Source organism: Ambystoma mexicanum, chromosome 8, assembly GCF_040938575.1.
Source record: "Ambystoma mexicanum isolate Mex_15411 chromosome 8, UKY_AmexF1_1, whole genome shotgun sequence".
NCBI lineage: Eukaryota > Metazoa > Chordata > Amphibia > Caudata > Ambystomatidae > Ambystoma > Ambystoma mexicanum.
Genome location: NC_090929.1, coordinates 993,670,886 through 993,695,268, shown reverse-complemented (window position 1 = coordinate 993,695,268; position 24,383 = coordinate 993,670,886). Strand labels below are relative to the sequence as shown.

The window sequence follows — 24,383 nt, the reverse complement described above, 5'->3', positions numbered from 1 at the left end:
GGTTCTGGAGATCATAACCCACGACTACTGTCTTCCTTTTCGGCAGAGGCCTCACGACAATCCACCTGGGAACCTCTCTTTGCAGAGTCCGGATCCGCTCCTTGCGCAGGAAATTCAAGCCCTGCTGGAGTAAGGCGCCATAGAACTGGTGCCTGTAGGGGAGAGGAACAAGGGATGGTATTCCTCTTATTTTTTGTTTTCGAAGAAAGATGGGGGATTGAGACCCCTCATGGACTTGCACGGTTTGAACAAACTCCTCAGGAAGGACACGTTCAAGATGGTTACTCTCGCTCAAGTCCTCCATGCCCTTCAACTTCAGGACTGGTTGGTGTCTCTCGACCTCAAGGATGCTTACTTCCATGTGCCGATCCATCCCAAGCACTTTCAGTTTCGGGTCCTGCCGTTCGGATTGACCTCCGCCCCGAGGGTTTTGACCAAGCTCAGGGTGGTGGTGGCAGCGCATCTCAGGAAAGGGGGATTCACGTCTACCCCTACCTGGACGATTGGTTGATCAGGGGGAGCGCTCCCGAGTAAGTCCTGGGTCATCTGTCCGTCACCTGCCACTCCCTTCACAAGCTGGGCTTCTCCCTCAATTTAAAGAAGTCCCTTTTGACGCCAACGCAGCGGCTCCCGTACATCGGAGCAGTGCTCGACACATCCCTGGGGCTGTGTTTTCCTCCCCAGGTGAGGGCTCTTTACATTCAGCAGATGGTGCACAAGTTTCAGCTTGCCCAGACTCTCCCAGCGTCCGAGTTCTTGAGACTGCTCGGCCTCATGGCATCCTGCATTCTTCTGGTGCCAGAGGCCAGGTTGCGGATGAGATCTTTGCAATGGGCACTTAAGCTCCAGTGGTCTCAGTCCTCCGGCAGGATGTCGGACCCTGTTCAGGTGCCGCCCTCGGTCGCCCAGGACCTTCTGTGGGCCGTCGAAGGCAATCTGATGAAGGGGGCCCCATTTTGACGGCCCTGGCCGGAGGGGATGATCGTGACGGACGCATCCCTCACGGGATGGGGAGCTCTTGCCAACGAGTTGACAGTCAGCAGTCGTTGGTCTCCATCGGAGTCCAGACTCCATATCAATCTGTTGGAGCTGAGGGCCGTCAGGCTAGCCCTGAAGGCTTTTCTGCTGACTGTGCGAGGAAAGAGTGTCCTGATTCTAACGACAACATGGTGGCCATGCACTAACTCAACAAAAAGGCGGGGGGCAGGGTCACTTCCTCTGTTCAGGGAGGCGATGCAGCTCTGGTTCTGGGCCATTCAGCAGGAAGTTTCAATCTCGGCTGTTCATCTGGCCGGAGATGACAACGAGACGGTGGATGCCCTGAGCAGGCAGAGCACGATCTCTCACGAGTGGAAGCTGGCTCAGGAGATTCTCCTGGAGATCTTCGCCCTTTGGGGGACCCCTCAAGTGGATCTCTTCACCTCCAGTGTCAACCGGAAGTGCGAAAGGTTCTACTTGCAGGAATTTCCTCCAAAAGGAGCCTTAGGAGACGCGTTCGTGGTGGAGTGGTCATTCCCACTGCTGTACACGTTTCCTCCAGTCCCCGTCATCCCGCAAGTACTGCAGAGGTTACGGAGGTTTGGTTCCCGGATGATCCTCATTGCTCCGGCATGGGCTCGGAGGACGTGGTACCCGGACCTTCTCGACTTGTCCATCTGCCCTCCACGTCGTCTTCCCTACCGAGACGATCTGCTCTCACGGGAGGGGGGGGTCAGGTTCTCCATCCAGAGGTCAGATCCCTCAACCTTCACGCTTGGCTTCTGAAAGGTTGAGATAAGGATTGGGACCTCCCTGAAGACGTGATGGATTTGTTGCTCTCGGCCAGGCGGCCGGCAACAAAGTCTATGTACCGTTGCCGTTGGAGAAAGTTCTTTGACTGGTGCACAGTTAAGAATGTAAATCTTTTTGAGTGCGACATTCCCATGGTTCTGTCTTTTTTGCTTGCCTTGGTCCACAGGGGCTTGCAAGTGGGGACCATTAAAGGTTACCTGGCGGCGCTGTCCATATTTAAGCACTCGTCTGAAGAATGTTCCTATTTCAAGATTCCTTTAATTTCTCAGTTTTTGAAAGGGCTCACTAATGTGTTCCCTCCGTCACCTTTTCTGGTGCCCGGTTGGGATTTGAACCTTGTTCTTAAGTTTCTTATGGGTGCTCCGTTTGAGCCTTTGCATTCTTGCCCTTTGAGGCTGTTAACTCTGAAAACTGTGTTTTGGTTGCGGTTACTTCCGCTCGCAGAGTGAGTGAGTTACAGGCACTTTCAGTTAAGCCACCCTTCCCTGTGTTTCATAAGGACAGGATTGTCCTTAGAGTTCGTCCTTCCTTTCTTCCGAAGGTGGTTTCGAAATTTCATTTGAGCCAGAAGGTTGTTCTTCCGGCGTTCTATCCTCCTCCACATCCTGGTAAGGAAGAGGAGAGGCTCCATAGGCTTGATCCTAGGAGAGCGTTGAGCTTTTATATTTCGCGCATGTCCCGGGTCAGAGTGGACGATCAACTTTTCATTGGTTACGCTGGAAAGCGTTTGGGACAAGCTGTGACGAAACAGACTTTGTCTCATTGGATTATTTTAGCTATCTCCGAGTGTTACCGCTTGGCGGGTAAGGACCCTCCGGCTGGCTTGCGGGCCCATTCTACCAGAGGAGTGGCTGCGTCTACTGCCCTGCAGAGGGGTGTTCCCATTCGTCACATCTGTGATGCAGCCACCTGGGCTTCAGTACATACTTTTGTACGTCACTACTCCCTCGATGCCATCCGAGGGCAGGATCTGGCCTTTGGCAAGGCAGTGCTTTATTCCGCAATTTGATTGGGCATGCTAAATTTGTGTTCTAAATTCTTTTCCCACCTCCTTGCTTGGTACTGCTTTGGGAGTCTGTCATAGATATGGAATACGTCGGAGGACCCAATCCCCTCGAAGAATAAGTTATGGTCCGACGACATATTCCATATCGCTCCCCCCATACCTTCCCCGCTGCAGAATTGCTTATGCGATTTGCAGCTTGCGTTCCGCAAGGCCTTGTGTGTCTGACTGGCAGAAAACTGGTGTCACACGTTCTGGGGGAAAAAACTACAACTGAGGCTACAGGCGTCGTGCGTCCTACTTATCACATCGGGTGATGTCGGCCGTCGGAGGAGGTCCTCGGGGACGGCGCATCGACGTCATCGACGCAGGACACAGACGCCGAACATTTTCTGAAGCAGCACAGCTGTGGACATTATCTGTCATAGATATGGAATACGTCGTCAGACCATCCCATCGAAAGAACGTTACCAGGTAAGAGAGTAACTTGGTCTTCCAATGGATTGTGTCCTCCCATGTATTCCTCATCTTATGATAAGTCGTTATCTCCAGCTTTGCTGCTTCGGAAAAAACATTTCTTGGCAGAGGGCGCTGTGCTCAAGGTCGTGGCGTCGATTGTCCCTCGACAGACTCCGTACTCTGTCGACGTCACCGATGGTATAAATAGCTCGAGCCGCGCCCGTTGCTTCAGTTCCGTTTTTCCGATCGCTTCGCTATCGAGAACGGCGCGCTTGAGATTTTCTGTGAAGAAAATGTAGTCTTCTTCGACTCCTTCGACACCCAAGACTGGGTTCAAGAAGTGCGTAGATTGTGGATCGAAAATGTTGATCACGGATCCCCACCGAGTTTTTCTCTGGTGTCTCGGTTCAAGTCACCGAACCGACGACTGTAGTTCCTGCCAAATCATGACCGAGAAGGCCCTTCGGGAGAGGAGAGGAGAGGTAAACTGTCGGTGGGGAGGGAAGCCTCTAAGAAGGCTACGTCCAAAAAACATGAAAAAGCGACCGATTCGAAGGAATTGGATCGCAATAGGCATTCCAAGAGATCTCGATCTAAGAGTAGATCGAGACACTCTTCTTCCTTGTCCAAAAAAATGAAGAGGAGACATAGATCTCCCTCATCATCTTCTGAGTCGACCGAAGAAATTCGATGTGCGACAAAATCGGATTCCCCCAGAAAATGGGAGGCATTTCGTAAAAAGATGATGGAAGTATTCGAGAATGCGGCCCGAGCCCCTCGAATGAACCTCGGAACAGCCATACCCCTAAAGTCACTCCATTGGACGACAAAGGGAAGTTTAAAACTACTATGGTAAAAGCCAGTAGTGTCGAGGATACTCGAAAAACTCAAGTCGACGACGATAAGTTGTCGAGGACTCTTCGAGAGTCGAGCACCTCTCTGGTTCCACATAAAAAACATAAGTCGTTGACTTCATCAACGCCATCGGCCTCGATCGTTTCGGCATCGAAGCCAAAAGCATCCTCGACGCCTGTATCAAAGTCATCTTTGAAGTCATCGAAGATTCCTTCGACAACTTAGAAGGATTTTTCCATTCCTTCGACGCATATTGTAGCAGAAGAAAGGAGATTTACTCCATTGCCCAGATCAGACTTTTTTAAGTCCATGTCCTCAATTTATGAGGAATCTGTCTCGGAGGAAGATGAAGTCTCTCCTTACGGAGTTTCATATGGCACAAAACAAGTTCCTGAGGAACTCATTGATCAAGAGTCTAAAATGAGAGACCTGAGTGATACTCTACATTCTGCCAGTGGAATCGACACCTCCCCAGAATTAGAGTTTGCCAGACCTGATCCTGCAGAACATGCAGACTCGGGGTACAGGAGTCTTATGACCAGAGTGATTGAGTATATGTGTTGGGGTAACACTTCACCCATTTTCGAACAGTACTACATGACAGATATAATTGTCAGAGGTCCTCAAAAAGATCCAGTTCTCCCTTTCCACAGGGCTCTTCAGAGGACGGTGGAGAAAAACTGGGAAAAATCCTGAGAGCATTGCTGCTGCAAATAGTAATTTCCCCAAGAAATTCAGACCAGCTGGTATGGATCCTGAATATTTATACAGGCATCCGACTCCAGAGAGTCTAGTTATTCGGGCAGCATCCACATCAAAACAAACTGCATATCCCTCTATCCTTCCGGATAGAGAGATTAAAAAAGTTGATGCTTGGGCACATAAAGTTTTCACTTCAGGCAGCATGGCCCTTAAATCGACAAATGTCACCTGTACCCTGGCCAGGTTTACCCATACCCTGTGGGACTGTATTTCAGCGGCGGCTGATCATATTCCGGAAGGCGAGGAAAGGGAAGACTTCCTGAATATAGTCAGACGGGAAGGAGGCAATGGGGGAATGTCTCCAGTCTGGAATGGATACTGCTGATAGTATCAGAAGATCCATGGCTGCAAGCATTGTGCTACGCAGATTTGCGTGGTTGAGGAAGTCGGGGTTTGCACCAGACGTGTAAGCCAGACTCCTCAACATGCCATCTGATGGCTCGAGGCTGTTTGGTAGTAAGGCTGATGAAAGCCTAGAAAAACTTCAGACCTCGAAAGCGGCAGCTAAATTGCTTAGTGCCTCTATGCGCCAGCCTCAAAAACCCTATTTTGGCTCATCTTCCTGGAGGGGTCGTTCTTTTCGTTACTACTCCTCATTTGGAAGAGGAAGAGGACAGGCTTCTCAAAGAGGCAAAAGAAATTTCCCTTGTGGTGCACGAGGAAGAGGTGCAAATTCACTCTCAGGAGCGGCATCTTTACCCTCAGTCACTCCTGCAGCCGCCTCCAATTCCCTCTGAGACCTTGTTGCACAAATCACCAGTGGGGGAGGCAGTATCTCTCAGCATCTGAAGGAATGGCTGGGCATTAACTCAGATGCTTGTGCGCTGGAAACAGTAGCTCAAGGTTACTGTCTCCCCTTCCAAAAAAGGCCTCAATCATCCACCGGGAGCCAACTCCATAAAAATTCCAGACCCGCTCCTGTTGCAGGAAATTTTAACCCTGCTAGAGAAAGGTGCCATAGAACAGGTACCTGTAGCGGAAAGGAACAGGGGTTGGTACTCCCCATATTTTCTCATCCCAAAAAGGGACGGAGGGTTGAGACCCATCTTGGACTTAAGAAACTTGAACAAGTTCCTCAGGAAGGACAAGTTCAAGATGGTGACCCTTTCTCAGATCCTTCAGGCTCTCCAACTCCAAGACTGGTTGGTATCATTAGACCTTCAGGATGCTTACTTTCATGTGCCAATCCATCCAAAGCACAAAAAGTACCTGAGGTTCGCGATTGGCAACTCTCATTATCAGTTTCGAGTTCTGCCATTTGGGTTGACCTCTGCCCGAGGGTTTTCACCAAACTGTTGGCGGTTGTGGCAGTGAGTCTCAGGAGAGGGGGTATTCACATCTACCCCTACCTGGACGATTGGTTGATCAGAGCAAGTTCTCCGAAACAAGCTCAGGAACATCTTTCGATCACCTGCCACTTCCTCCACAAATTGGGCTTCTCCCTCAATTTCAAGAAGTCCCATATGATACCATCCCAAAAGCTCCAGTTTATCGGAGCAGTCTTGGATACTTCCTCGGGAAAAGCCTCACCCCCCGAGGTGAGAGCTCTCCACATTATGCAGATGGTAACAAAGTTCCAGAATGCCCAACGTCTACCGGCCTTCGATTTTCTCACGTTTCTTGTCCTCATGGCATCCTGCAATTTAATGGTACCAGAGGCCAGGTTGAGAATGAGATCCCTTCAATGGGCACTCAGAAATCAGTGGTCCTTGTTCTCAGGGAATATGTCGGATCTTCTGCAAGTCCCGAGTGCAGTTGCTCAGGATCTTCTATGGTGGGCTTGCAACGACAACATTCTCAAGGGAGAATCTTTTTGGCAACCATGGCCGGAGAGAACAGTAGTAACGGACGCCTCTCTCACGGGGTGGGGAGCACACACCAACGATCTGACAATCAGCGGTCGTTGGCCTCCATCGGAGTCCAAACTACACATCAACCTTTTGGAGCTGAGGGCAATCAGACTAGCGCTGAAGGCCTTTCTGCCCTCTGTACAGGGAAAGAATGTCCTGATAATGACGGACAACACAGTGGCCATGTACTACCTCAACAAAAGAGGAGGTGTAGGGTTACTACCACTGTGCAGAGAGGCAATGCAGCTCTGGTTCTGGGCAATACGAGAAGGAATCTCTCTACCGGCAGTTCACCTAGCCGGAGAGCAGAACACAGCGCAGATGCTCTGAGCAGGCAGAGCGCAGTCTCTCACGAGTGGGAGCTAGCTCAGGAAGTCCTTCAAGAGATCTTTGCACTTTGGGGAACCCCTCAAATGGATCTGTTTGCCACCGTAATCAATCGGAAGTGCGAGCAGTACTGCTCAAGGGAATTTCCTCAAAGAGGAGCTCTGGGAGACGCATTCGTAGTGGAGTGGAATTTTCCACTACTGTACGCGTTTCCCCCAGTCCCCGTGATTCCTCAAGTAATCAGGAGGTTGAGAAAGTTCAGGAAAACCATGATTCTAATTGCCCCGGAGTGGGCCAGGAGGACGGGGTACCCGGACCTTCTAGACATGTCCATCTGCCCTCCAATACGTCTTCCACAAAGAGAGGATCTTCTCTCGCAGGAGGAAGGTCGCGTTCTCCTTCCAGAGGTCAAGACACTCAACCTTCACGCATGGTTTCTGAGCGGTTGAGCTACAAGGATTGGGATCTTCCGGATGACGTAATGGAAGTCTTGCTTTCGGCGAGAAGGCCAGCAACAAAATCTTTGTACCGATGTCGCTGGAACAGGTTTAGTAACTGTTGCAGAGGTAAGGATGTGGACCCTTTTCAATGTGGCACTCCAGTAGTGCTCTCTTTTCTATTACATCTAGCCAATCTGGGGCTCCAGATAGGAACAATAAAATGATACCTTGCTGCGCTGTCCATTTTCAAGCGCGCCTCGGAAGAGGTTTCATATTTCAAAATACCATTAATAATTCAATTCTTAAAAGGGCTTACTAACGCATACCCTCCAGTACCTTTTCATGTCCCAACTTGGGATTTAAATTTAGTACTAACATTTTTGACTGGAATACCTTTTCAGCCTCTACACTCCTGTCCATTGAGGCTTCTAACAATAAAAACTGTCCTTCTTGTGGCCCTATCATCAGCCCGCAGGGTTAGTGAACTTCAGGCTCTCTCATGCAAACCACCATATACTATTTTTTATAAGGAGTCCTTAAAGTTAAACCTAGTTTCGGACTTCCATTTGTCACAAAAAATAATATTACCAACATTTTATCCTCCTCCTCATTTGGGCAAGGAAGAGGAGAGACTGCATAGATTAGATCCCAAGAGGGCTCTTAGTTTTTACATCTCAAGGATGCCTAAATTACGACAAGATGACCAACTGTTTGTGAGTTATACTGGTCATAAACTGGGCTTATCAGTAACAAAACAGACCTTATCCCGCTGGATTAGGCTTTTTATATAGCGCTACAAACCCTCAGGTATCTGAGCGCTGCTTATTATTACCCACGGTGTGTGGTGCTCATTTATCGACCTCGGAAGGATGAAAGGCTGAGTTTGGCCCCGCCGGGATTCGAACCTGCGTTAACAGGCTCTGCACGGGTGTCAAAGCGGGCGCTCTACTCGCTGTGCCACTTGACCGGCCGATCATTTTGGCCATAATTGAATGCTACAGATTGACGGGAAAAGACCCACCAGACGGGCTTCGAGCCCATTCTACAAGGGGAAATGGCTACTTCTGCGGCTCTAAAGAGGGGAGTCCCGGCTGCAGATATTTGTTCAGCTGCAACTTGGAAAACCATGCATACTTTCATCAAGCATTAGTGCTTGGATACTGCCTCCTCCAATGAGGGGTTATTTGCCAGGGCAGTTCTACATTCTGTCCATGAAAACTGTAATTAGTAATCCCACCTCCAAAATCGCCACTGCTATGGGAGTCTTATCATAAGATGAGGAATACGTGAGAGGACACAATCCATTCGAAGAACAAGTTACTTACCAACTGTAACGTTCTTTCGACTGGATGTTCCTGCCACATATTCCTCATCGACTCTCCCATCCTACCCCACAGTACAGTTTTCGTTTTCTTACACTTTCCTTTCACGAAGAAGGTATCAGTCATGCGGCACGCCTGGGTGTTCCTCCTATATGTTCATCGAAAAAACAGAACTAAAGCAACGGGCACGGCTCGAGCTATTTATACCATCGGTGACGTCGACAGAGTACGGAGTCGGTCGAGGGACAATCGACGTCACGACCTTGAGCACAGCGACCTCTGCTGAGAATTTTTTTTTCCGAAGCAGCGAAGCTGGAGATGATGACTTATCATAAGATGAGGAATACGTGGGAGGAACATCCAGTCGAAAGAACGTTACAGTTGGTAAGTAACTTGTTCTTCTAATGGATTGTGTCCTCCCACGGATTTCTCATCTTTGATATACTGATATTCTGCTTCCAGTCTTATACATTTTTTAACAGCAGAGGTTGCTGTGCAGCATCGAGTCGAGGTCCCTTGATGGTTTCCATTCCTGCATCCGGACATGACGTTTATGATGGTATAAATAGCATACACTGCGCGCGTTGCCTCAGTTCTGTTTTTCTGCATGCACAGCACACGCTTGGAACGGTTCAAGTCACCTCAGCGGTTCTATCTCTGAACTTTTTTTTTAAGCTTTGATAATGTCTACACTGAAGACTGGCTTCGATGTTGAAGTCGACCTTGGATACAACGGCGAATTTCAAACCGCAATAGGCACACCTAATGTCAAAGAAGAGTTGATCTCTGATCAATCTCGTTTAGAGGACTTGGTTACTTGCTTTAAGGAAGCGAGTGGCTTGGACACCTCTCCTGATGTGGTATTTGTCACAGAATATTCAGTTTGGGGGCTTCCTGCAAAGGACATAGTTCAAGATGATCTTACAGACATCCTTGACAGAGGCTTACAAAGGAACCTGTGCTGCCTTTTCATTCATCTCTCAAGCTCCCCGTAATGGAAAATTGGCAAACACCTGACACCACTCCTGCTGTGAATAAGGAAGTTGGTAAGGAAATACAGACCCTCATCCACTGACCCTGAGGTTTTCTCCATGCATCATAATCCATAATGTTTGGTACTAAGGGCAGCTACTTCTACTTCCAGGGCAGCAGCTTATCCAACCATCCCTCCTGATTGGGATGACGCAAAATAAGATGCTTTAGCCAACAGGATATTGTCTGCAGGGACCATGGGTCTTAAGGTCATTACTGCGTCCTGTGTCATGGCGAAATACACATACACTCTTTGGAATTTTATTTCCTAGGCAGCAGAAAATATGCCTGAAATAGAGATGGCAAACCAGACGGAAAGTGGAGACCCATTCTGGATCTACGGAAACTGAACAAATTTATAAAACGTAAAAATTCACCATGGTGACCTTGGAACAGGTAATAAAGACAGTTCAATACCATAACTACCTGGCATCACTGGATCTCCAGGATGCATATTTCCACATCCCCATCCATCCAAGGCACACCCACTATCAGTTCCGGGTGCTTCCATTTGGCCAGAAATCAGCACCTTGCACATTCACAAAATGCCTGGAAAGTCTCCGCAGGAAAGGCCACCATGTCTACCCCTATCTAGAGGATTGACTAGTGTGATCACCTACAATGACAAGAGCAAGGCAGTCCAGGCAGCAACTATGCGTCTCCTCTAGGATGTGTGCTTTGCCATCAATTACAGAAAACCTTCTCTGCGGCCATACAAGAAGCTGGTGTTTCTTCAGGTGGAATTCTGTACGGAGGAACCCAAAGTGTGCCCATCTCCAGAAAGCCTGGAGTCCCTCAGGGCTTTTCTCCCGACGTTCACACCCCGCAGGTGGTTGGCAGTGGGCCATTGCATGCAGCTCCTCTGAACAATGGTGTCCTGCATACCACTCATACCGCACTGAAGGCTCCGCATCAGGCTGCTGCAGGAGATCCTGGCAGCAAACTGGTCCCAAGTCTCAGGATCATGGTGGGACAAGGTGCAAATCTCTCCCAAGCAGATGGCGCGGCTCCAGTGGCAAGACCAATATCAACATGGGGAATCCATTCCAAAAGCATGCCCCACGCAAGACACTCCTCATGGATGCCTACAGGGATGGGGTGCACACCTAGACCAGCTACATGTCAGGGGATTGTGGGCTCTGTAAGGAAGGAATGGTTTCAACAGTAAGACCGACACAAGTGACCACAATTCAAGAGTGTTATTGAACTTCAAAAAGGGTTTGAAAAACGTCTATCTAATCCTAAATCTACAGATGGCAGCAAGCTACGGCCATCAAATAATAATAAGGCAGTCCTCGTAGTGCCTTGTGAAACTAAAAGGGCCTATACTAATAAACATATTGCCAATCCTTACCTCTAAATACAAATAGTGTAGGAAACAACGTTACGAGAAAAAAAAAGAAGTGTTCACAAAATGATATCTCAGGATGTTCAGGCCGTTGGCCTCCCTTGCCCACGTTTTCAGCACGGGACAAGGCGGTGAACTCGAGCTTAGCACAGTCTCTGGCTTACTAGCATGAGGATACAGTTCAATCATTGGCTTCAGGGCCTTCTGTGCCCAAGTCTCATTGTCTTTCAAAGTCTCTTCATTCAGAGGGCCTGATGCACCAAACAAACAATACGTTCTTTTCCTTTTTCAGTTTATCACAAGTATTCAAGTTCTTAGGCGATTCGCTATTCACCTCGAATCCCCCTGAGCAGAGCTCAGATCCTTTCACCATAATGTTTGTACATTATTTATGCATCTAATTCCTTGTAGGGCATTCTTTCTCGGGTGACTCAAGGTTCACCCCGGATCCCCCTCGGTCGGGCTCAGATCTCGGATCCCCCTCGGTCGGGCTCAGATCTCGGATCCCCCTCGGTCGGGCTCAGATCTCGGATCCCCCTCGGTCGGGCTCAGATCTCGGATCCCCCTCGGTCGGGCTCAGATCTCGGATCCCCCTCGGTCGGGCTCAGATCTCGGATCCCCCTCGGTCGGGCTCAGATCTCGGATCCCCCTCGGTCAGGCTCAGATCTCGGATCCCCCTCGGTCGAGCTCAGATCTCGGATCGCCCTCGGTCGAGCTCAGATCTCGGATCGCCCTCGGTCGGGCTCAGATCTCGGATCGCCCTCGGTCGGGCTCAGATCGCCCTCGGTCGGGCTCAGATCTCGGATCGCCCTCGGTCCGGCTCAGATCTTGGATCCCCCTTGGTCCGGCTCAGATCTTGGATCCCCCTCGGTCGGGCTCAGATCTCGGATCCCCCTCAGTCGGGCTCAGATCTCTTAACACAATGTTCGTAACTTTACACAAAATTACTTTAACCAAAAGCTTTTAGCTGATCTCCCTCCGCCGGGCTTGGACCAACTGTCTATACGATTTCATCTACTATCGAAGTAGGGTTTTTGCTTGATCCGTTGCAGGACCACTTCGATTTCACAATTCTCCAGCATGGGTCTGGCGTGGATTCACATGCTCATGAATATCCCCAGTCGTCAGGCTGGGAATCCTCTGTAATGAAAAAATCAGTTTCAGTTTTGTTTCAGAACTGTCTTTCTACTAGTAACCAATCACTGGTCTCTGGGTCATACTGCCCCCAGCCAATGACTGCCCTCTACCTAAGCCCCTCCTCTGGCAGCTATCTTCAGATTTTTACCGCACGTTCAAGTGTTGGGATCCTCGTGCTATAGCTCTTGAGCTTTTACTGCCTTTTGCGATTTTTCGAAGGTACTCTTTTTTTTCCGGTCATTCGAGCCTGGATCCAAGCTGTTCAGGAACTGCCCTGGATGTGGATTACAGAATGTCTTCAAGGAAGATGAGTACTTTCGGTGCCTCTTTTGCCTTCACAATGACAAGTCGCACGTGGAGAAGGACTGTACGTTTTGTAAGAATATGTCCAAACGGACAATGAAGGATCATCGCGTTCGACTCACCAACTGGCTGGAGGGGAAAAGCCCAGCAGCAGGTGAGAAGAAGAGGAAGTCCGAGCGGTCTTCTAAGACCTTTGAGGGCTCTCCGGCGACGTGGGCCAAACAAAAGGCAAAGCACCACGAGTCTGCGGGCACCGAGAGCGCCTTTGGTTCGGGCTCCTTGGCTGCCAGGCAGGGCACGATGTCACCGACGCCATCAACCACGAGCCAACGCTCTGGCTCGGTGAACAGGATGTCGGAGAACCCGGGTAAGCTGTGGGAGAAGCCCCAGTCGATCCCAACTGTGGCAGAGAGGGAGCGAGGCAGTGACCCTCTCCCCAAGGAGAAGGCCTCAGGTGCGCCGAAAGTCGCGAAGGCCCTGATTCACCCGGCTAAGGCCTCGATCGAACGAGTCGTGGCGGCCCTGGCGAAGCCTGTGGAGGCTACCCCAGTGGAGATGACTTCTGGGCCTAGATTTTCTCTGCCACCCCAGAGAGAATCCTCTTTTCAGCCTATCGATAAGACCCCCATGAAATCCCGGGTGGATAAATAGGGGGGCGGGGGGCACGGTATCCATTACGGACACTGATACCACCTCTGAAGATGAGCTGGTTGGCGTTGCAAAGATCCTGGACAAGAAGTTCGAGGAAGTCCGGTCCTACGGAAGAGATCCCGATGAGGCGGATGTAGAAAGCGACTGAGCCGACGAGGAGCAGCAGACTGTGGAGTAGACGGAGGACCCTACTCCCCAGCCATCGCTCCCGTCGCAACCGATGCCTATGCCACAGGAGACAACTCGGGAGCAATCGTGATGGCTATCCAGGTCCTGTGTACGGAAAAACGGAAAAGGTTCCCCTTAACCCCAGCGGACGATCCAGCAGCGCCAGGACCATCAGGAAGCCCACCGAACAAGCGGAGGCGAATCCATCCTCCCCCTCTTTTCCAGCCTTTACCTCCTTCTCCTCCACCGACGGATAAGTCCGGAACGGAGACGGCAACGACTGGGATGGACGACGATGGTGGTGACGACGGGACGGATCTCCCATCACCTCCTGCCCGGGCCGCCACCACCCCGGACAAAATTGGCTCTTTCCACGCCATGATCGCCAGGGCTTTGGAGCTTTTCCAACTTTGTCCCGAAGAACAGAAGGAGGGTTTCCTCTACCAGCGACGGGAGGCCAAGAGGAAGACCATCCTCTCAGTACCGTTATTAGACGACATCTGGGACGAAGGACTGTCGCTACTCAAGAACCCGTCCACGGCCCCTGTGTTAGGCAGAATCCTGTGCAGTTCCCTTAGGGAGCACTACACGAGATTAGGACTACAGGTGAGAGCAATAAATCCCCTTTGGCATCAGTCTGTACCACAAAGATTTAGTTGGTAGCTGTGGCTGAGCAGTCAGACTTATCTCAAGAGGGAGATGAGCAGTATTCAGGGTTTACACATTAAGCCTACAGTACTATGGTACAAGGAAACTCTGACCAAAGATTTGTATTAAAAAGTAGATATATACATTAATCCACTTTGGGTTTGGCCCGAGATTTAGGAAATGGACTCTAGCCAACTACCAGCATCCCAATACCTCCCTAAGAATAAACGTTATAATTTCACCCAAAATTAATATCTCCAGAGGCATGCGCCTGGGCTGCCCCTTTCGCCACTAGTATTTGCATTCTCTATGGAACCATTTGCGACTAGAATACAAAAAAACCTGCACATACAGGGCTTGAAAGTGGGCGATAGTTATTACAAAGCAGCCTTGTATGCAGACAACGTCCTTCTCACCTTAACCCAGGTAGGCAACTCTCTGGAGGCCCTGTGGTAGGAGATTGAGGCATTCGGCAAAGCATCAGGGTTTAGGGTCAACTACACTAAATTCACTGCCTTAGGCGTTAATATCTCGCCTAAGGCAGAGAAGCACTGGCAGGTAGACGCCCATCCCCTGGGCCAAATCCCACATTAGCTATCTAGGGGTTCAGCTCCCAAATAAAATAGAGTGTGTATATCAGGCTAACTTCCCACAATTAGTCAGGGAAATGCACAAAAAATTAGGGCACTGGCATAAACAAGAGGTATCATGGCTAGGGAGGATTACGGCCCTGAAAATGAACTTGGTTCCAAGATTAATCCATCATAATCTGGCTTTAGCAGTCACTATGCCCGAGAGAGAGCTCCAACACTTACAGAAGGGGATACTGAAATATGTATGGGGCAAGAAGAAAAAACACGTGTAGCTAAGCGAGTCCTGCTCCGAGGGGCGGGCACGGGCTGCCTGGGAGTGCCAGATATCTCCAGATACTACCTCGCAGAGCTACTCTCACAAGCCTTCGCATGGCAGGCAACCAACAACCAGCCCCACTGGTAACAACTAGAGGAAACTTGTAGCCCGGCACCGCTCGCAACCCTCCCTCACATCACAAAGCCCAAGGATCCCCCGAATGCAGGCCCACTAACGGCTACCAAAAACACAGTGGAATGCTGAAAAACGGCAGAGGTACTGGCAGAAGTTCTTACACTACGCCCTCCTATTAGAATTGGAATTCCATTTCAAAAGGATTTCGACGCATTAGCCAAAAAAGGCTGTCTCAAGCCACACTACCCAGCCTACCAACAGGCGTCTCAACGCTTAGTACAGGCAAACGGAAGGGGACACCCTCCTATTGCCAGCACACCCCCAACAACACTTTGCAATGATATCGGCAGCATCACTTTACTCTAAGCCACAATCCTCATCGCTGGTTTTGGCCTCTGAACTACTGGGCAAGGAGGAAAAGCTTTTGGAGGTATTCGGGAAGAAAATGTACTCTAACGCCACCTGCGCCAGGCCAATGCTGACGCCATGTTGGCAGCTGTCAACCAGAAGTTGTGGCGGGAAGTTGCAGATTTCCTTCCTGAGCGGGAGGCCAAAATCGTGGCACAAGATATAATGGAGTCCACGGTGGCCACATTGACACATCAGGTTAAGCCATTTGTATTGCCACGGGCATGAGAAGGATGGCTTGGCTGAAGGTGACAAAATTCAACCCAGACGTGCAGGAGCGCATACTATACCTGCCTTTCGAAGGGGGCGACCTGTTCCATTCAACAACGGATGAGGAACTTGATAAGAAAAAGAATAGCTCGCAGACAGCAAAATCTTTATCTATTCTTACTAAGTCCACACCCAAGACCTACAGCCAAACACACCAGCGCTCGGACAAAGGTCGGTCCTTAGGAGCCTTTAAGGGCTTCCAGGAGAGACGGTCCAGACAACCGGACATATCCCCTAGCCAGCACAGACACAAGCAGCACAAGTCGGCTAACAAGGGTTTTTTCCAGTCCCTCTCGTCAGCCCCAGCCTCGGAGTGGAAAAAGTTGTGACAGGCTTATCTGGATCCACGAGTATCTGGTGGGGGCAGGCTTGCCCTTCATGCACACTGCTGATGGACAAAGTGTACAGACCCATGGATCCTCTGTGGTATCCACGGGCCTCTGGCTCTCGATTCCTCCTTCTCCTCCTTCCTCCCCTCCGCTCACATGGATTAGTACAGCAACTCTGCTGGCGGAAATCCGCTCGCAACAAATAAGGCAGTGGAAGAAGTCCCAGCCTCGCAGTGGGGCCTGGGCTTCTATTCACAGATTCTCGCCATACTGGAAAAGTACCAGGATAGCCTTAGACTTGTGTTGGACCTTTCCCTTCCCCTCCAAAAGTTCAAGATGGTTAACCCAGCCTTCATAGCGAAGACATTGTGTGTGGGAGACTGGGTATGCTCCCTGGATCTAAAGGATGCCTACATACAGGTCCCGATCTGGCAACCCCATTGTTCCTTCCTTAGCTTCAGGATCATCGGTTTTCACTTTCAATACAGGGTTCTACCCTTTGGACTCCATTCGCCCCCCAGGGACTTTACAAGGCTAATGAACGCAGTGGCAGCCCTACTCAGGGCACAGGGCCAACACATATATCCATACCTAGACGACTGGCTAGTCAGGGCGAGATCTCCGGAGGCTGTACATAGCACGGCCTCCGCCCTCATGGATACAGTATACGACGTGGGATTTTCTATAAATCTCAAAAAGTCAGTTATTGCCCATGCAGCGTCTGACCTTCCTGGGCCTTATATGGGACACGAGGTCCGAGAGGATCTTCCCCTCAGCGGACAAGATCGCAGCTATCAAGAAGGCCACTGGACAATTTCTCAGCAGAGCAATGACCTCGGCATGGTTGTACCAACACATGTTGGGGGTCATGGCCACATGTCTCCTCGCAGTGCCACATATGAGGCTCAAAATGAGGAGGCTGCAGCTGCACTTCTCAGCCTCAGATCAGCATACCACAACATCTCCACTAGGATCTAGTTTGGTGGGTACAGACAACCTGCGGATAGGCAGTCCTCAGGTCACCATTGCCACAGACTCATCCCTAGAGAGATGAGGAGCCACCCTGGACAGCCACCCACAGTGTCCATGGAGCATGGTCATGTCAGGAGCAGCTGGAGCACATCAACTGGCTCGAGATGATTGTCATCTGGCTCACCCTCAAAGCGTTCCTCTACATAATCACTGGCAAGTCTATTCTCATTCAGACAGACAGCTTCACCTGCATGTATTACATCAACAAGTAGGGTACACCAGGTCTCCTACCCTCTGCAGACTGTCGATCGACATTTGGGAGTGTGCTCTGGTGATCATCATGCACTTGTCAGCAGTCCACCTCCCGGGGGACTCTAACCTGGAGGCGGACAGAATCAGCAGGCTGGGCTCGGACAACTACGAATGGCAGCTGAATGAGGAAGTCCTTCAGGGTACTTCACGAGGTGGGTTCATCCACAGGTGGACCTCTTAGCCAGCAGTACCAACAGGAGATGCCCCCAGTTCAACTCCTGGCTGGGACAAGGCAGGGGTTTGTTAGGCGATTCTATGCAGTTCACTCTGAACAACATGAACGAGTATGCCTTTCCCTCCGCTCCCCAGGTGCACAGGGTCATCTGTAGGGTCAGGGAATGTCGGTGCCTTCGGTTCAGCCTAATAGCGCCCTTGTGGCCCTCCAGACCCTGGTTCTCAGAACTTCAGTCTGTCGGTGCAGCACCCAGTACACCTCCCATTGGGCCCAGCACACCTACTCTCCCAGCAAGAGGGCACAGGGGTTCATCCCGCCATGCAGAAGGTAGTCCTTGCAGAGTGGTTCCTGAACAGGTTACCCTGAAGCATCTGCACCTGTTGCAGGCTAACCTCGATATCATGCAAGGAGCTAAGAGCGACGCTACCAGGAGCCAGTACAAAAGCAAGTAGACCAGGTTCTGTCAATGAGCAGAATCAAAGGAAATTGCTCCATTGACTTGTTCATTGGACAGCGTTCTATTCTTCTCGGCGCACCTTCCCAATCAGGGCTGCAGGTAGACACATGCCGCACATTGGCGGGTCTGACTAGACTATACCCATCTATCAAGAAACCACACCCTGTGTGGGACCTTAATGTAGTCCTGGGCGCCCTAGCCATAAAGCTTTTGAACCTATGGTGTCCGCGGACCTCAGGCTAGTTACCATGAAGATGGCCCTGCTAGCGGGCCTTACCTCAGCACGCCGAATCAGTGAAAATCCAGGCGCTGGTGGCTTCGGGGCCATATACTACATTTCACAAGTACAAGGTGGTGCTCAGAACACACACCGAATTTCTACCTAAGGACGTCTCCTCTTTTCACCTGAATGAGGGGATAGTATTACCGACATTCTTTGTGGATCCTAAGGATGAGACTCAGGATATTGCATTATCTGGATGTCTGATGTGCGCTAAGATTTCACCTGGACAGAACCAAGAGCTTCCGTAAATCAGATGCTCTCTTCATCACTTTTGGGGAATCAAAACAGGTTGTCAGGCCTCCAAGGCTTCCATAGCAAGGTAAATGGTTATGGCCATCAAGGAGGCATATGAAGGGCAGCATAAGCCAGTGCCAGCAAACATGCATGCCCACGCCATCAGAGTTAAGGCTGCAGCAGTAGCTTTCCAAAGACACGTTCCGTGTCAGGTTATCAGCAAGGCGGCTACGTGGGCTACTCCCTCGGCCTTCTGCAAGCGCTACTGCTTGGATGCCAGATCGGATGCAGCATTTGGCCAGGGAGTGTTGAGGAACTTGTTTTCTTAGGAGGCGCAACTCTCTCCACTGGGGATACATTCAGTTGTAATCGCCCATACAGTATGGAGGAAAGCGCACGAAACGTAGGAGTAATTATAAGTTACTCACCATAGTGACTAACGTACTCCTAGTCCACAGTCACCTTTCCTCCAATAGGCCCCTGGTGTCAATAGGTAATGTTAATATTGTTAACGTGTCAAAGGGGACTGAGGAGTGGTGCTGGTGGGCAGAGTCAGGGGAGCGCATGCTCCCAGGGCCATGCCCCCACGCGCATCTAAATCTAAAGGGGGAAGATGGTTTTTCTGGTGAAAAAGGTTCGTCTCCCGTCCCTAGCGAGGGACGCCCATACAGTATGGAGGAAAGGGGACTATGGACTAGGAGTACGTTAGTCACTACAGTGAGTAACTTATAACTTTTCACAGTGATTAGAATGGCAACCCTGTTCAACTTGTTCCATGGAGCAAATAAACAGATACTTAAAAAATTCTGCTTCATTGCTGGATATAAAATCTAGAGTAGATTCAGTATTAAAATGAATTCTTGATGTGACGTGTTCAGCATCTTCAATCAACTCAACTGACTCGATATGACTTTTAAAAAAAGCGCAAAGTGGCATGATTTTTACGAATGGATGGAAGATTGATTCAGATAATACGTCCCCCTTTTGGTCAAAAATACTCGCTTGCAAGAGTCGGGTACCAGGGCTTTATTATATCTCCCTTTCTCTTTTCCCACTCTCAAGGGTAAAAGCCAAGACCGGCTCCCCTTGGTGCTACATTCAATAGAACTCTTATGGAGATTATCATATGTATTTTCCCTAGAGGAATTATCTAATGTAGAAGTAGCGACATTGTGCTTAGTAATGATATTAACTCAAGAGACAAGTGATTCAAGCACCGAGTAGTCAAGGTCACAATATCCATGTTTTTGCATCTAGTGTTCGACAAGCAAGGGCTGCTACTATTGTTGGGTGCAATCATAGGTAGATATAATCTAATGTCGTTCTTTCCCGAGCTGTTGCTCCTGTACTCAAATTTGTAGATGCAGGGAATTTATCACAATGCATATTGCTCTTCTTGTGGATACTTTTGTATTTAGATTTGACAAATGGGACGGCTGTGACAGAGATCTGTGTTTTATGAGTTCCCTATCCAACAATATAGATTCCACAGTGTCTGGTTCACAACTCTCAATATCATTGCTAGTGAGAGCCACGTGGGTCAAAGTTATGTGACTGGCAGAGTTAGAACAGCGACCCAACACTTTGTTTGCATGGTTTCATTTTTTTCCTGTGTTTCACTTTAGCTTGGCCCTTCTGCCTGGCCACATGATAACACGGGAAAGAAGCAGTATCCCTATATTGTACTCTGCCTCATTCGTTTTCTCAGTCCCTGCATCAGTAGTAGTCAAGTTGGCAATAGACAGAGTGAGATTGACTACCTGCGATTTGTTCCTATTATCCACTTCTTGTACAGTAGTTTGATTTACTATTGCCAGTTCTTTGTTGATGCGAAAAGAGGGGAACTTATAGCTTCTGTAATACCATTTTCTTAAAGAGGCGTAGTTGAATTGGTGATAATGCGAGCAACATTCGTCAAGGGATGTGGAGGGCTCAACTGCTGAATGATTGTGTTAAACAGCGTAGTGTATTCAACAGTGGTTTTATGTAATTCCTCGCACAGTTTAACCAAATGTGTAAACCAATAATCAAATGCCTCTAATTGTGTCCCGAAAAGGCCAGTGTGGTCTGTGTTCGCACCCAAGTTGTCCTCCTCCTCTGTATCATGAAGATTAGCTGCACCTTTGCCCTGTATCACGAAGACTAGATGCACTTGATCCAGTGGAAATGTGTAGTTTCAATAATGGAGAAGCCACAAGGCTCCTATTTAACACACCGAGCTCAGTTTGATGCACCTCAAGATCCTTTTCTAATACCCTATGGACCTTGTTTGCTTTTAATATGAAGGTAGTTCACAGTTATCCCATAGACGTGGTAAATGATTTGGAAGATGGCAAGAAATTGAACAGCATGGTAATGGGCTGCATATTTTCCCTATAAAACTACCTAATCTTGGAGATTGCTTGAGTCAATCTCTCGTGACGTGGGCCATATGTTCATATTTGGCTCTCCTTAGATTTTTAAGGTATTTTAAAGATCCCCTTTGCTTTTTTCAAATTCTCTCCCTCACTTCATTTTCCAGAGCATTCTTAATCTTTCTGAGCCTTTGCATATGCTGCCATTTGGCTTATAAACTCCCCGTGAACAACCGCTTTTAAAGCATCCCACACATGGCCCATCGCACAAACTCCAGCAGAGTTCTCTTTAATTACTTATTGGTTGTGCTGGCTCTACTTGAAAGATAAGATTCCTTAGAATTTGATCATAAAATCCCCACAAGGTTTTGGACAGAGGCAACAGGTACATGATTGATAAGCTCATCATCACAGGGAAGTTGTCCGATTAACATTTGCGTTATGATATGATATGGTATTTATAACGCGCCTATACACAAGTGCTTCAAGGCGCGACAAGGCAAGGGAGTGGGAACAAAGGGAAGACAAACAACGATCCTACTAGGCCAGGTGTCATTCAGATTGCACAAGTGCATGGGAAGGGGGAAAGGGAAAAGTGCGAGGGGGAAGGGAGAGGGGGAAGTGCAGTGCAAGGGATAGTATAATAAATAAGATAAATAAAAACGGCCAGCAAGTGGCAAGTGTATGGTAAGTGCAGAACATAAGTGCTGGTAGGGGGACTGTACGGATACGGAAAACAGTCCGCAGGTGCAGGGGTTGCCAGGGAGGCAGTGCAGGTGGGCAACTGGCAAGCCTGGGCCCGAGATCAGTAGGGATGCCAGGTATCCAGTGCAGTATCTGTCAGGAAAATCAACAGGGGAGAGGGGGAGTGAGGCAGAAGCAAAGAGGAAGGTTTTGAGGTGCTTCCAGAACCGGAGATGGTTCTCCTCAAGTTTCAGGGAGGTGGGAAGGCTGTTCGAGAGGGAGGCCCCTGCCGAAGAGAGAGATCTACCACCAACTTGTTGCTTGGAGAAGCGACTGACCCTGAGGAAGTTGGAGCCGGAAGAGCGAAGAGCTCGAGAAGGAAAATATTTAGGAAGAGAGAGTTGAAGGTATTTCGGCCCCAGGCCCCAGAAGACCTTGTGGACAATGCAGAGGGTTTTGAACTTAATCCTCGCAGCCACTGGGAGCCAGTGCAGAGATTTCAGTCCTGGAGAGATATGATCTCTGGGCTTGAGGCCAAGGACAAGTCTCGCAGTCCTGTTCTGGATATTTAAACCTCAGGTATGCAAGTGATAAGCATTAAGGATACTAAGAGTAAATCTTTTCTAAAGAACCCTCGATGTACATGTGCAAAGGGGCATAGTCTCTTGTATCATTGTTCAAAAACCTTCATTAATCTGTAATCCCCATTTCCCACTACATTCTGGCAAATGTTACTGCATTTTTGAAGTCCAACGTTGTAAGTGGCAATGTTTTGTCCCCCTCCAATGTTGGATCAGGAACTGAGTCCCAGTTTCACCCGACCTTAAATAAATGTGCAGCTCAAGGAAGGAATTCTAGCAAAGAATGATCCTGCTTATAGCTTGGCCCATATACGGAAATAAGGAAACCATGTGATCGACTAGGTTACCTTTCACACATATATACCTGCCTTGTGGATCTCTGAGGACCACTAAATTTACAAAGGGAATCGGTTTTGTCACTAAGACAGCTGTTCCCCTTTTCTTTCCTCCGAAGAGGCCAAACATTGCTCTGGGAACCCCTTATTTTTTAGTCCCTGCTCATCTTGACTTCAGAGGTGTATTTCCTGTAACAGAGCTACAGATGACCTCAAATTACGCAGTTTTTAAAGGACCGATTTCCTTTGGCGGAATTTAAACCTTGGACATTCCGGGTTATAATGCATATCTCCTCAGCTTGTGTTCTCTCAGGCTGGGCCATTGTTCAATTAATTAGTATGTCAGTCGCAAGAATTAAAGGCTATAAGGGGTTCCCAATAACCTGAAGTCGCATTATCCATTTTTAATAACAACATCCCCATCTTCCCTCTAACCCTTTAACTTTTAAACTCTCTAAACCAAAAACCCCAACCGAGAGACTACAAAATCTATAGCTTGGGGGTAGGAGGCTATTCCAGATACGACGGGGATCAGGACCAAAAATACTTCCCTTTGTTTATCTTCGAACGTGATCAGTATAAAATGCTTTTAAGCGCCATAACTGAACCAGCGTTGACATTGTCGAGTAAGACTCAATTCCCTTCCCAAGTAATACTTTAAAATTGAATTCATGAGGGGAGATCAGAAATTGGCCAAATGGAAGACATCTCTGAAATGTTTTATTCTTGGATCTCTGATTCTTCCCATTTGCAATAATACCTCCTGTTTTTGCACTTTCCCAACTCTCGACCACGTACCCTTTTATGATTTGGAACATTGAGATTTGTTGTTCGCAGCTTTGGTTGGCATGGCATCCTCAGATTCTCCGAGGCTATATGTTGTTCAGCTTCCTGCCTGGATTTTATGGCCCATTTCCTGTCCTCAAATGTGAATAGTGATGCAGTTGGGATTCCCCATGTGTACATCACTTCTGTCTTTTAACCATTCATTCACAGGCCAAAGAGCTTTCCCTTTTGTCTGTCTGCCGGAAGCAAGGTCAAGAGCGATCCTCCGCACCCTCCTGCTTAGCTTGTAGAGTTTCGTATTGGAATTCCAATATCTCGATGCAATAGGACCATTCAGCTGTGTCATAGACTTGTCAACAAACTATAGTAGTTTTGACTTCATCAAGGTTCTTCTCCAACTGATACACCCACTTATCCAAGGCTGGTTCAGTTATATCACAGGGAGAGGTTGGCTTCCTCAAATGAGCAATCTTCTATCATCACCGTCGTGATTTCAGTCTTCTTTGATTTCTCCTGAACCTGTAGTAGCGCTGCAATATCACTATTTTTGGTCGGATTTGACTACTTCATTATGAGTTTCGAGTGAATGTAGTGTGGCAGACTGAAGTGTCAAGCCAGTATCTGTTTGTCTCGAAGATAACCAATCCCAAACAGTACTACTCCACTCAAGGTACTCCAAGAAATGTCTGTTGATGAAGTGCTCCACTTTTTAACTTCAACTCACAGTAGGAGGATGTCAGGAAGGTTAGCCTTGATTCCTTCTAATGCCTGACTTCTTTGAAATCCTGTCTGCGGTGGGCATCCGGATTCTTCTGTGGTGATAAAAGAAAATCTACTGCCTTGTTACCCTATCGCTGGTGGGGTTACATCCAGAGTCCCCACTACGCACTCTCTGTCAGAGTTTCAATATGATCAGAGCGAGCTACCAACATTGACTGGTCAGGTTTCACTGATTATCCCTGCCTAGAATGGACCGGGCCCAGCAGGATGAGGCAGCTGATTGGCATCAGAGTGGACTCTTTACTTTACTTTAATAGACTTGTAATGCGCAGCAATGGACCCATAGGCATGATGGCGCAGACAGGACAGAATACAAATAATAGATCTGGAAGCAACCAAAGGG

At 48.8% G+C, this 24,383-nt stretch overlaps 1 protein-coding gene across 1 annotated transcript in view; it reads left to right on the top strand.

Moving 5' to 3' along the window:
- Positions 1 to 24,383, top strand: part of VPS13D (vacuolar protein sorting 13 homolog D) — a 3,263,180-nt gene that overhangs the window by 2,194,451 nt on the left and 1,044,346 nt on the right. The gene's annotated exons all lie outside the window — the stretch shown is intronic.